Genomic DNA, 13,811 nt, shown 5'->3' with positions numbered 1-13,811 from the left:
CACCCAGCCTGCTCCGCTGGCAGCTCTCCATGCCAACCAGCGCTGAGTGGCAGCGTAACCACATTATTTTGCTTTAATTATTTCCATTTGAGGTTGCTGCTCTGTATTAAGAGCCCTAGAGGACTTTGTATAACCTTTTCACGCCGTCAAATGGTAACATGGAAATCCCTTTCCATTTGGGAAAACACTGCCACAGTAACGATTAGAAAACAAAACATCCCCTCCCCATCTACACTGCTGAAGTGCGAGCTGAAAAGCAACATGTAAATAAGAAACCCACCACAATCTTGGCTTCTAATACAATTTAATAGGTTTTAAAGGGGAATATGGCACGACAAACGGTTCCACAATCGCTGCGTTCCAGTTTGCAGTGCCTCCTACTGGAGGCAGGTTTCCGCAGGGCTGTACGGCGAGTGATGCGCAGGATCAGAGCGCCTGGAGCCACAGTGAATCGTCCAGCATTAAACGTGGGGATTGCTTTGTGCCAAAAAGCATCATTTATCCCATTTTTTCCAAATCACAAAACGAGCACTGCACGCTTGGCAAAGTGCACCCTGGGGGACTGAAAGGGTAGTTTGTGGCTCGCACGGCTGACGCGCTGTAACGCTATCTTTTCCTTATGCTGGGGAGAAATAACTGCAGGCGAGGGCATTTGCTGATCAATAGCCATGAACAACTTCAGTGCAAGCCTCAGCCGGGCTCCCTAGAAATTAAACCTCAGCCAGACCCCCTAGAAATAAGAGCTGAACGCTCCTCTTGGGTAACAAGGGGTTAGAAACGCACCGCTTGGTTAGAGGAGACCACCCAGGAGATGCTTTTACCAGGGCTTTAAATGATATTCTTATTTTCCCTCTTTTACCTCACCGCCTTTTTATTTCATTTGGTCTTTGAAAAGCTTCACGCTGACAAATACCAAGCCTTCAAAGACCAGGCACTGTAAATCAGCACGAGTAACACCGCAGCGCAGCGCGGTTCTGTCACTTCGCTCATCCTTTTGCTGTCCCAGGGTGACGCAGGGAGCTCCGTAGGCAGGATTCCCCGTGACACCACCAGCGGATGCAATCAGTGCCCAGGTCAGCAGAGAAAATACCGAATCAGGTTCTAGTCTTCAAACACATTTCCCCTCCCAAACGCTGCCCGGGATACCTGCCACCTGGGAGGGAGCCTGGTTCCTCCGATGTCAGCACAAGTGACACAACGGGAGGCGTGCTCGGCTGTCAGCTCCCTCCGTGCTCCTTGCTCCCACATCAAAGGGGAAGAGCTCCCTGCACGCCACGTAGCACGCTCCGGCTTCTGCTTTGGGACTGCTCCGGGTGACGCCAATTCGTTTTTAAAAAGGGACGCTACACATCCTTCTTCCAGTCCGAAGACTCGGCTACTGTTACTTTCTACGACCAGCTCTTCACGCCGACTGTTTAAAACTGCTCGTAAAAGGTTATGGGAATCCTCACCCGAGAGAAAAATTTGATGCTGCTTAGACAAAGAAAAGGTTTTCAAAGTGAAATAAGGACAGAGAGAATACAACTGTGCTTCCCAAAACCTCACCGAGCCATTAAGACAAAAGAGGAGCAATGAAAAAGCCAGAAAATTCGATTTGAGCCAGTGAACGTCAGTCCCATGGCTACAAATAATCAGGACAACTTACAACGGGGACTATTTTCGGGGAAACACAATCCAAATGTTATGACTAGGACTCCTACGCACTCCCTCAGTACAAATAAGTAAGACGATCTGGGTACATACGTACTCGGTTCTCATCTCCAACGCCGATGATGAGCTTTGCAGTTTAACAACCCGTCTGGGGAAGGACTCCGCATTCCCCAAAAGAGTGGTGTGGGGAACAGCTCCCAATTAGCGGCTGCGGATTGACAGCTCAGACACTGATTTGCTTCAGAAGGCTGTCAGCAGCCCGGCCTCAGCCTGCAAGGGCTGCGAAGTACTTGCTGTACTGCATCAATTAGGCATCAAAGCAGTTAACCAGCTCATAAATCAATGCTGTAATTCCAGCCCACGTTCATTCACTCGGAAACGTGCTGCACCCGTCTCACGCGAGGCTTCTTTGAAAAAAAAAAAAAAAAAACAGGGAAGAAACCAAGGTACAGACCCCGACTGTAAAGGATCAGAGATTTCCTTCCCCCATTTTCAGACCTGCTGCAGTTTGCTGTCGATACCGCTGCGAAGCCAAGACAGCCAGGAAGCTCCCTGAGCTCGCCTCGGCTCCTTCTGCACCGGCCGAGCTCACACAGAAATATTTCTGAAGATGACCTGAAATCGGGCCGCATCAGCACGTTGACATCGTCCAGCTTCGGGCACCAAAACACCCCGTGCCCGATGGCACTGGTGGCTGCGTGGTCATCCCCCAAACAGCCCGAGGGTGGTATTCCTCAAAAGGCAGCTCATAGCAAAATTTGGGGATGAAATGATGATTAATAAACTTAAACATTATCTATATCAGAACTCCTTCGGCCAAACTATCTCCCAGAGCTGAACCCTTTTTTCTTTCCTCCCTAAATCCATTACTTAAGCAGGATATTACACGCTAGGGAATACCCAGCGACCTGCCCAGCTCTTATTTTAAGCCCACACCAAGGTAACCGTACAGCTTTACTACACTGGAGCTGTTTTATGCGGAAGACGCAAATGTGAACTGCTAAAAGGAAATCAAATTGTAGAAAATCACCACTGCTATTCTCCGTGTACGCAGAGGTCGCCGCAAGGCAAAACTAATTAGGGCCGAGATTTTCCAGATTTTGTTTTTAAAGACTTTTTTTCTGCGTCTTCAAGAGCTAACAGTGAAAACGTCTGACCGAGAGTAAAAGCTTATAAAAAGCTTTTCTTTCCTGCAGAGCAGTTTCTACTCGAGGTCATTAGCAGAAAGGAAATCCTGTGTCTAAGTGCCAGAAGGTCACTGGATGAAGAGAGAGATACACACTGATAGACGGATACAGGTACTTTTACCCCATTAAAATCACACCTATCTTTTATTATTATTATTTAACTGGATATTTAAGTAAAAGCAGCTCATGCCAAGCCACAGTCCTGACCTGCTGTAAGCCCTTAGCCCACCAAGGGTCCAGACTCCCAGAGGGGTTCCAGGCTGTTTACACGGAACAGGAGAACACAGAAATTCTCCACAATATTTGCTGCCCTCAAAACAAGTAGCATTTCCTCTTCAGATGTGACAACGATCCCATGGAAAACATTCTGGCAGTGCTGGCGGAAATACACCACTATGAAAGCGGCCTTCATCCAGCCGCCCTTAACTTTTCCGTGAGAATTTGTTGCTTTTGGCCAAGCCATTCATGAAACTGTTACGCTACGAGGCACTACAGGAATCGACAATTCAAGCCTCGCGGTCCCACGGGGCAGCGAGATGCAACCAGCCTGTCCTCGGCAGCCCTCAGGTCCAACAGGACAGCTTTGATGCCCAGCGAGGATGTGGAGAAGCCCGGCTCTGAAACGTCCTGGCAGATTTCTGATGCCCATGACTCCACCGTAACTCTAAAGCAACAAGAAGCGTAGGAACATTCATGGGTAAACAGAGATCGATGGGCATGTACGCAGTCGTCTCCTGCAGTTGTCTCCTACAGAATTTCTTCTTCCATCCGCAAAAAAAGAAAATAAAACCCTTTGTGAAGGTTGGCTTTTGCTGTTCTCTACACACAATAAGAGAATCACGGAATGGTTTGGGTTGGAAGGGACCTTAAAGACGATTTAATTCCAACCCCCTGCCATGGGCAGGGACACCTCCCACCAGCCCAGGTTGCCCAAAGCCCCATCAAACCCGGCCTTGAGCACTTCCAGGAATTGGGCAGCCACAGCTCTGGGCAAACAGAAGACAGGAAAATGCTGATCTCTTTTCCAGGAAACACTACAGATTTAGGGGCTGCGCTCACCCCAAACTACCGCTCCCGCACTGCGGTGGGTCTGCAAAACAACGGGGCCGAGCACCCTTCCCTCCTCCCCACACATGGTGCAAGGAGCAGCTCTCAAATCCTTTTTCCAGGGATCACAGGAACACCGCTCCTTCCTAGAAGAGAACTATTTAGATCACAGCGGCCGTGCACGCCCCGAGTCCCATGACACAGCCAACGTTTTTTTACCCCAGAATGATGCAACGAGATGCGTGAAGTTGCATCAACCCTACAAAAAAAAAGGGAAAACCTCCCTCAGCCTCCCCTGGGAGCTGCAGAGAGTGAGCCACTCTGCCTTCGTGCCTGCACTCCTTTCTCACCGTGATGTCTCAGTCTTACGCGCCGTGAGATGCTCAAAGTTTGGTTTCGGGAGGCTGCGAGTAAGAAAAAGGATGTCGTCTTCAACACAATCTCTTCACGCTCTCGTACACACCCAGCTTGTATGGAAACAAGCAAACCGCAGGCACAGAAGATGTTCTGATGCCTTGACGGGCTCTGATTGAGCAAAGGAAGAAGTCACCACGCGGAAATCGGGTTAAATCTCACATGACAGATTCCTGTCGGCACTGAGCAGAGAAATTAAGATCACATTTCAACTTCTTCACTTTTAACTTACAATATCCTTTTTCATAAGCCTCGGTGAAGCCGATTGCTGCACATTTTTAGTAACACTAACTACATTTCTGGTGTAGGACACTACAAACCTCAGAACAAAGAAGCTGGATACCAGCTGCCATGCACAACAACCGCTACAACGTCCGCTGAAACCTCCACGTTCCTGCACGGATAACGTCACCGTCACAACATCTTTAGGCGGCTCTCTTTAACAACTCGTCCTTGTTTCATAGATAAGGAGAGCAAACCAAGAAGATCAGATGATGAGCTGTGTTCCTGCTTGGTTCCTGGAAGCGGGAGGTATTTCCACCTCGAACAAGTTTTGAAGAAGCGGCCCGGTTTTGAAGAACTGATGTACCAATCCTGGCTGTTTCTCTGTTCGTTACCTTTGCCTTTTCAGGACTCAAGTCCCCTTGCCCTTTTTCCACTCGCCCGTAGGTGCTGGAGGAAGAGTTACAGTCTACCAAGTCCCTACGGCTTCACCAAGCGACCACACGACCCCGATTCCCACCGAATCACTCCCCCTTCACCCCCCGAACCCGGACCCGCGCGCGAACCGTGAGCTACGCCATTTGCCGCAGGGATTGATGCATGAGCTGGCACCCCACGCGCCCGCTGCCCCAGAAATCTTCGGCAGCTCAGGCTGCTGGGAGTAGCGGCACACCGCGTCAGGCCAGGCACTGGGGGATCGTTGCGCCACGCGCAGGATGGACTTGGAGGCCCCTGATATAAATTCAGAGAAAACGAGCGAAAAAATTAGCAGCGTATCCTCGAACAAAATTACCGGCAGCATTCGAATGGATGGTTTGGATAAAAAAAAAAGTGCAGAGGCAAGAAGTCAAGTTCTGTTTTTGACTCTGAACTACTTCAACACCTCCTCCAAATGATTCATACTCCAATAGTTGAGCGAGGGCATGTTTAAACACCCGTTACGGTTCCCGAAATGAAAAACACCAACTTTAAAGGATCTCCGCAACCTGTGCTTGTGAGAAGCAGACGCGGACTGACCCATATTTAAACGGCTCCCGGTGACGAGCCTGAACGCCATAAATCAAGCAGTTAACAAAAGCGCCAGCTCTGTCAGGCTGCAACTATAAATAAATGCATCTGGAAGCACGGAGCCCATCTCGCATAAAGAATTTAGCACCATTTTTTTTTCCAAATAGCGCACATTTAATTGACCACAATTATTCCTGTTCCCAATCTCAGCTTGAAAAAAAAAAGCTACGAAAGCCATCGGTGACCTCAGAAGGAATTATTTCCCAGCGTGTTATTTGCAGCGTGGGACTTGGCCTCCAGCTGAACGAACGGCTCGCGATGCCTGCCTGCCGTTCTGCCGGGGCAGATGATTTTTTCCTAAGAGAAATCACAGGAGGATCACAGGAGGTTTGCCCCGAGCCTCTTCCTGCTGCCCCGCAGTCAGCCCTTGGCAGCTCAGGCCTTGCAGCGGCTGCGAAGTTTTTTTCTTGGCACCACCGCCGCCGATGACGCACGAGATCAAAGTTTGTTACAGGTGCGGATATCGGAGAACCTCAGCGCCGAGATTGCTGGAAAATTCACGTGACGCCCTGCGGTCCGCATTAATAGGGTCTCAAATTAATCATTAAGGAGGCAGGTGCCTAACTCGGGCAGGAACAGCACCACACGTGGTTACTGAAAGGGTTTTCACAAAGCCGTCCTGGACAGCTCGCTGCAGGGGAGCACAAACACCCTCTCGACGGCGGCAAACAAGGAAATCCAAAACGTGCACGCTGGGTGAACCTCGGTCATAGATTTTCTGCCGATAAGGGGATTGGGTTGAAAATATCTGGCTGCAGCCCCACCGTACCCACGCTCTGAGCGCTACAAAGCTGTGAAAGGAAGGGTGTACCGCCACACGTGCGAGGATGCTGAAAATAAAACCCCACACTCACACAGCCAGGCGTTAGACCAGCAGCGCCTCACCAAAGCCAGAAGCCCTGGAAGCGTCGTCTTGATTTTTCTCGTGGCAATACCGATGAGTGAAAAGCAGCAGGGAGGAAAGGCTACCGCGGCTTCAAAAAGCACCGTCGCTGAAGCCACGGCTTGGCAAGGAAATCACGTTAAAGCCAACCGACATTTTTCTGAGTGGAACAATGCCCCTCACCTTCCGCATCTGGGTTCGTACATGGGTTGAGAGAGATGCTAATTCACCCGCGCCAAGCTTTTATACCCTAAGTAGACAAGCACCACCTCGGAGACTGATATTAAATTTTCACGCAACACAAACACTGACTAATAAGAAACTCTTCAAAAGGGTGTTCTCCCACCTTAGCCTCGCTTATTATCTGTCCTTTCAGACTACAGAGGCTAGCAAATAAAAACTAAGGCTTCTGAAAAACAGGAGCTACAAAGAGAACAAGAAATAAGAGAAAAAGCGGGATTTTCACAGCTGCATTCACACATCCTCAGGTCTCCACACAGAGCCCGTCTGCGCTGGGCAGCGCTGTTTGTCCCGCAGCTACGAGCTCAGCAGGCTTGGCAGAAGGAAAAAAAAAAAGTTTTTTCCACACTGGAAAACCCCAGCTAGCACGATCACCCTTGCCCCAGTTGAATTCTGCTTCTGCATTTTCGGGGAACTGAAAACTCTGACTGCTAACGCTGCGGGAAGCAGTTTCACCCAAGGAAGCCACAACTGGTACCCGAAACTTCGAGCATCCCCCGCTTCATCCTAGAAGTATTTCACGCCATCTGATCTGGCCATCGGCTGCCCTTCTTTATCAGGAGGATTGCTCAGCTGATGAGTGTAACGCTCAAATCCGTTCCACGTGACAAAGGCTATTATCAGCCCAAAATACTGAGCCCGTTTCCTTTAAAACATTATTCTAAAAATCCGCCCTTCTGGTGTGCTAAATTTAGCTCATCGGATTTTAACTCCGAGGCTGCTCAGCGTGCAGGTCAGGTCTCTCGCCATCCATCACGATTTCAGCGGGACGGATCCCTCCCGTTGTGAGGATCCCGAGGATTTCAGGTTCTGGAAGCCAAAATCATGCCCTGCGATCTCACACGCAGCACATCCACTGAAACCCTTGCAGCAACCTGCACCTCCAGAGAGATGGAAAATAAATATTTATTTGAAGCAAAGGGAGGGAAGGACGTTTGTGGCTGTCTCATGTCCGAAGGAACTCCATGTGGATCTGCCACAACCAAAGGAACAAAAGCAGGAAGCATAAAGCACACATCATTACTGGTTCGGTATTTCGTGACTTCATGACTATTTGACTCAAAGCCACGCACAGAAGTAAATGATCATCTTCATTCTGTGCTCTATTATTGCTTATCAAATCTCCCAGCCCCGCTTTCAATGCGCTGCAGAGGTTTCGCAGGCAGACTTCGGCTACACAAGAACAAAAGTACTGTAAGAATATCCTTGCAGTCCTTCTTTGTGGGTGAGCTCCGGTTTGTATCGGCTCGCTCCTCCTCCCAAACCCCTTCACTTATGAAATCGTACAATTCTGAACCCCATCTTCTGCATTTTTTTTTACCGCATCTTTTCGCTACGTTTTAGAAGACACGATTTAAGAGCTCCCGAGGAACTCCTTGCACAGAAAATGTTGAGCATAGAAAAAGAAGACAAGCTCTACGACATCAAGAAGCTAATTCCAAGCGCCGTGCTTGGAACTTCAAATTGGAAAAAAAAAACTCTTCCGGCAAATTTTAAGAAAAGAGCACCCGAGGGTACCGTTAATTAATGCAGGTTGGTCAGCAGCAGCATTATCTCAGTATAGAGAGGATTTTCAGCATGGATCATCACAGACGCTTACGTTACGCGTTGTAAGTTCGTGGTTTGAAATTTGATTGCTCACCCAAGCTTCAGAGGAACAAGCCGGGAACCTGAGATCTGCCACCTGCCTTGCAAACGTTAGTTAACTTCATTAGGGCGCACGATGAGAGCATCTCCTGGTTCTTTTGAAGACTTATAAAACAGCATTTCTGTGAAAACTCAGTCATTCGGTGGAATTTCAATAAAATCACTTCTGTTAACTGTAAATCGAGTAAGATGGTGACGAACACCCAGCTCAACGTGAGGTTATTTTGGACCCACGATGAAAGAAGCAACAGAGCCTGCAAAATAATGGAAAAACCTAGAGCGGAATCAGACAACTTCAGCTGACCTGACGCAGGTGGCTTCTCCCTGGTGTTCTACAAGAGAAAGGAGACACAAATGTCTTTTGTGTGGACCGCTGAAGACAAGGAGGTGCTGGTGTTCAGGTCCGAGGTGTGCTCCTGGACTCGGCAGGCACAGCCAGGTTCCCCCTCCCTGCTCCATCATCCCCAGAGGTCCCAAAGCTCAGCCACGCTTCAGCGAGCAGACGGCCGCGGGTGCTGCTCCTCCTACCCTCGGCGATTCCGGCACCTAACGCTCAACGGGGAAGGGGCTCGGTGGGCACGAGGCAGAGGTGACAAGGATCCTACCTCCTCTGCGCTGCCTCACTGCTCTGCGTTGCCTGCCGTCCACTCCTCGCTGTGGAAAACGCTGTGAAGTAACAAGTGAGCTCACTGCGAGCGTTAAACAACTGATGCCAGGCAAATATTCGTGCTGGCCACAAAGCAAGAAGTGCAGAACCTCCTGGATGCGTCAGGACCACTGCACTGTTTCAGAGGGAGATGGATCTTTGTTCGTAAAACAACTCCGGTAAAATAGCAGCCGTTCCATCCAGAGATTAATGACAAAACAGCGAGAACGAGGATGAAACATCAACCAAGAGTTTTCCTCTGCGGGAGCAGACCAGGAGTAAGTCCGCAGACAGAGAGCTAAGAATATACAGACATCTTCACACATCTCCTAGCAAATTTTCAAATCCCAAGCTGTAAATAATGCCTCCGAGAACTAAATTAAACCATTTAAGGAGGTGTTTTTTTTTTTCTTCCCCCGGTGTTTTCCTTAAAGCTCATCCCGCTTAAACATCTCCCACTCTGTCACCACCAGGGCACGTCGTTCGAGGGAGCCTTTCACACAGCAACATGGAAAAGAATTTTAACGCACGATAACGCCCTAATGAAAAGGGAGCAGAGGAGCTGGGAACAGGCGCAAACACAACACCCAAATCTAATTTAAGCGCTTAAACTGATTTGATTCAAATTGCCAGCATCCTCTAACGTATTAAGTAGCTTTCTGACTCTCATAAAGCTCTAAACTGCATCAGGGAGCTTCTTAGAGACAGCGGCTTGGTGCGCTAGGTGTCGACCAAATTCCCACTTATTTAGGAACGGGAACTGTGGCGGTCCTTTGCTAGCTAGCAGCTCTCGCAGGTTACGACCCACCCAAATCATCTAGAGAGACAATTCCTCTTTACTGCAATATTCTTCGGCCAAGGACAGCGTGCTACCACAGAGCCCTTAATAACGTTCAATCAGCAGCCCGTAACCGCCTCCATTAAATTAATAAAGCGGTAGTTTCAAAGATACACTCTCATCTTTATTTTATTTCCCCACCGTCGTGTTCCATCGCTAAGCGCCGCTCTGCATTTTCCATCTCCCACCTCAAAAAAAAACAAAAAAAAGGATTACCGTGAAAGGAGAAGCAGCGCCCTTACACGCAGAGCCCGGTTTTCTGGAAGCATTTGGTATCTAATTATACACAACACGGAGCCTGTTTGCATTTGTGGCTAGGCTCGTACACCAGATCGCCCAGCAGCGTGCCCACCGACACCGCATTCACCCAGCCACCTTCCCAGAAGGCAGCGCCTTGAGAGTTCGTCCAATCCTCCAGAATTTTTGGCCGAGAAACCCGTGCAGAACAGGGCTCACCCCTTAACCTGCGCCCTACCTCTCTCTGCTGCCTGCACATCAGAAACAATTCCCCCGGCACCAGCCCGCAGGAGACCCCAGGCGGCAGGGCAGCCCGCGGGGCTCAGCCAGAAGGACAGGAGCGCGTCGGGTGTGCCCTACATTTTCTGCCGCAGCTTCGTGTAAAACCACAATCTTGGTCTGTGCCTGGAAAGGACTCAGGTGGCTGGCTCCTCGCCTCGAAAAATAGGCCACCCGGAACGGCTCGCACCTCGGTCCTCTGCTTTGCGCACCGTTCGCCCTCGCAGAGATGGGCCTGTTCTCATTTTTCCTACACCTACGAATTACCAACAGGACCCCGTGCAGGTGCACTTGTGTATCGTTCCCTTTTTGAGCCCGAACAGCATCCATCCTGAGGAAAAACACACGCCTCCGGGTGAGACCAGCGCCGCAGCGCACGGCATCTCCCCTCCTGCGGTTTGGGTGAAACAAGGAGGAAAATGGTGCAGGTTTCTAACCACGGCACAAGCACAGAGACTTGCCCGATGTCGGGTATCAGCAGCCTGTGCCACGAAGCAACGAGCTTCGCTCTTCCCTGCCAGCACAGGGAGATGCGAGGGTCGAGCAGCTCTGCGAAAGCATCTGGGCAAGCCCAGCGTGCAGCATAAACCAGCCGAGGCCACGAACGCAGTCGTCATAAACACCCAGATAAAGAGCAGGGCGATTAACGTGCCCATTTTAATTACATTTCACAGTCAGGTAGGTAAGCACGTGGGATATGCCACGCTTGGAAATACATTTTCACCAGCCTTTATGCTTCCCATCCGTACCTACGGGTCAAAAACCAATCCTTCTGAAGGAGAAACACACAAAAAAAGCTTCGGTGCCACCGCTGACTGGACAGCAAGTCCGAGGCAGGGGAGAGCTGTGACCGCAGAGCTCTGAGCGTTGCTCAAGAACACTTGCTGGCACTTTTCTTGGAGCTCAAAGTCTAAAAACATGACTAGAAACTTCAGCTCACCAGTAAACAAACAGCGGAACAAAACGGCTGGAGAGAAAAACGTTCATTATGTTTTTGGTCACCATTTTACGCTGGAATTGGGGGTGAAAGAGAAACAAGCAGCTTTATCGAGGCAGACAACAGCAGTTCGCAGTGAAAACAGAGCAACTTTTTGTTACTCAGCAGCCCCAGTTGGGCTACCCCAAAAAAAGCCTCTGCCTCTATTCACATCTGGTCCCCTTAAACATCCAAATACCCTCAGGTTCTCGAGGGAAGTAACAGCAAGTGGCTATCCCAAAACGCTCCCTTCTCAACTAGGAGAAAATATTTATCATGACACTGGATCAAATCCTTGAAAAAGAAGCTCCCAACTTCCAGAGCTTGCCTGGCCAGGCACGGATCCCTTCCAAAACCTCTTCCCGATCAGCTGCATCGCGTCCCTATCCGATTCAAATAAAAATACAGATAAAAAACCAGCAGAATCAACTTGTAAATCACGTGAAGTCTCTCTCATCCACGCAGCTCCCCTTCCCCCGAGCATCACCGCAGGGTGGCTGGTGCTTTCCGCGAGGAGCTCTCTCGGAGGCGAGCGCTGCCCAGGACAATCAGCCTTTTTTTCATTTCCTTTTTTTCCCCCGAAGCGCCAGCCCTGCTGAGAAGTCACCTAACGCACGCAGACACGCGCTGGCCCTCGCTGCCACGGCTGCCAAAACCGGAGCAGGTAACCACCTTGCAGACAACTCCGCTGGAAACGTAAAGCTTGCAGAGCAGGCAGGGAGCGTTTCCAGCCTGTTTCCAGACTGATCTCCCACTCCTCGTCCTGTGGGACGGACGCCGGCCACGCAGCCCACCTCTGAGCCCCATCACCACACGACTGGTCCCGGAGGCAGCAGGCGTCCCAGCGGCTCCCAGCTACCACCCCCGTCCCTCCCCAGGCGCCAGCACCACTCCCACCAGCGCTCGGCTGCCCCAAAAGCTGCTCCCCACGTGCCAGGACCCCCTTTAATGTCCCGTTTCTCCCCCCGCCTGCACCCCTCCCCAGTTCACCACTACCCAAAATCTCCGCTTTCTTGAGCTACCAGCCGAGATGAGCTTGTTCCCTCCCCCAGCCACCCCTGCTGCCTCCCCCAGCCCCAAAACCTGCTCGTGCACCCCTCCTCTCCCCCTCCAACCCTCTCCCGGCCGGGTCCTGCCCCCCAGCTGCACTCCAGCTCTTCCCCCACCTCTGCCCCTACCCAGGAACCGGCCCCACGCCCTCGCTGCTCCCACCTGCCTCCGACCACAGCAGTCCCCACGCTAATCCCAAACCCTCTACATATGCACCCCCCAACACCTTCCCCGACCCCCCCTCACTTTCCAGACCTACTACAACCCCATTACTCCCCTCCATGCGCTACCATCGCCCCATTTTCCCTCCTAGCACACCCAGCCCTACACCCAGGTGTGCCCCCTACACAACCCCAGCCCTTCAGCCTCACCACTGACGGTGAAGGTCCCCCTGGAGACCCCCAACACCCCAAATTCTCCACCCTTACTCCTGCCCCCCCGCAGGAGCAGCACCCTGTGCTCACACCCCACTGTTCCCACACCTTGCCACCCGCACCCCCTACCACCCTCCTGCGCCCCCACAGCCCCGCTAACCCCCAGCCCCTTTCCAGCCAAGCTCCTGCATCCCCTGGATCCATCCCCACCCCCCTCAGACCTCCACCGATGGGCAGAGCCGGCGGGCGGGCACCCAACCCCTGCTGCCCTCCCAACCTTCCACCCACACCCCAGCCCTCCTCCTCCTCCTCCCCTGGACCCTGCCACGCCCCCAGGGGCCACCCCACAGACCCCCACCAGGAGCCATCCCACAGACAACCCCTCTGGGGGGCCACCCCATAGGGGGCCACCCCACCAACCACCCCCCCCACAGGGACCATCCCAAAGGAGGCTGTCCAACAGACCCCCTCCAGGGTCACCCCATAGGGGGCCAACCCCACAGACGACCCCCACCACGGGGGCCACCCCAGTGGGGGGCCACCCCACAGACGACCCCCCCCCCAACGGGGACCACCCCAGTGGGGGCTGCCCCACAGCATGCCCCTCGGGGGGGGCACCCCATAGGAGGCCACCCCACCAACCACCCCCCTCACAGAAACCACCCCAGAAGGGGCTGCCCAACAGACCCCCCCCAGGGCCATCCCATAGAAGGCCACCCCACAGACCCCCACCGGGGGGCTACCCCATAAGGGGCCACCCCACAAAACCCCCCGTGGGGGGCTACCCCATAGGGGACCACCCCACAAAACCCCACCAGGGGCCACCCCATACGGGACCACCCCACAGACCCCCCCCGGAGCCCACCCCATAGGGAGCCGCCCCATAAGCCCCCTTCGGTCCACCATACCCCCCCCCACCCCATCCAGCCCCACAAAACCCCCAGACACCCCCACACAGAACCCCCCCCAGCTCCTCCATACCCCCCCACCAACCCTACGCGAGCCCTCAGCCCCGCTTCTCCCCCTCACCTCCCCCTTCCCCATCTCCCCCCG

The 13,811-nt window shown here is 52.2% G+C and overlaps 1 protein-coding gene across 2 annotated transcripts in view; it reads right to left on the bottom strand.

Annotated features, from left to right (window-relative positions):
* Nucleotides 1-13,811, bottom strand: part of ATRN (attractin) — a 144,754-nt gene that overhangs the window by 130,082 nt on the left and 861 nt on the right. The gene's annotated exons all lie outside the window — the stretch shown is intronic.

Source organism: Oxyura jamaicensis, chromosome 4, assembly GCF_011077185.1.
Source record: "Oxyura jamaicensis isolate SHBP4307 breed ruddy duck chromosome 4, BPBGC_Ojam_1.0, whole genome shotgun sequence".
Taxonomy (NCBI): domain Eukaryota; kingdom Metazoa; phylum Chordata; class Aves; order Anseriformes; family Anatidae; genus Oxyura; species Oxyura jamaicensis.
Note: the sequence above shows the minus strand (reverse complement) of the source record. Positions and strands in the feature narration are given on the sequence as shown.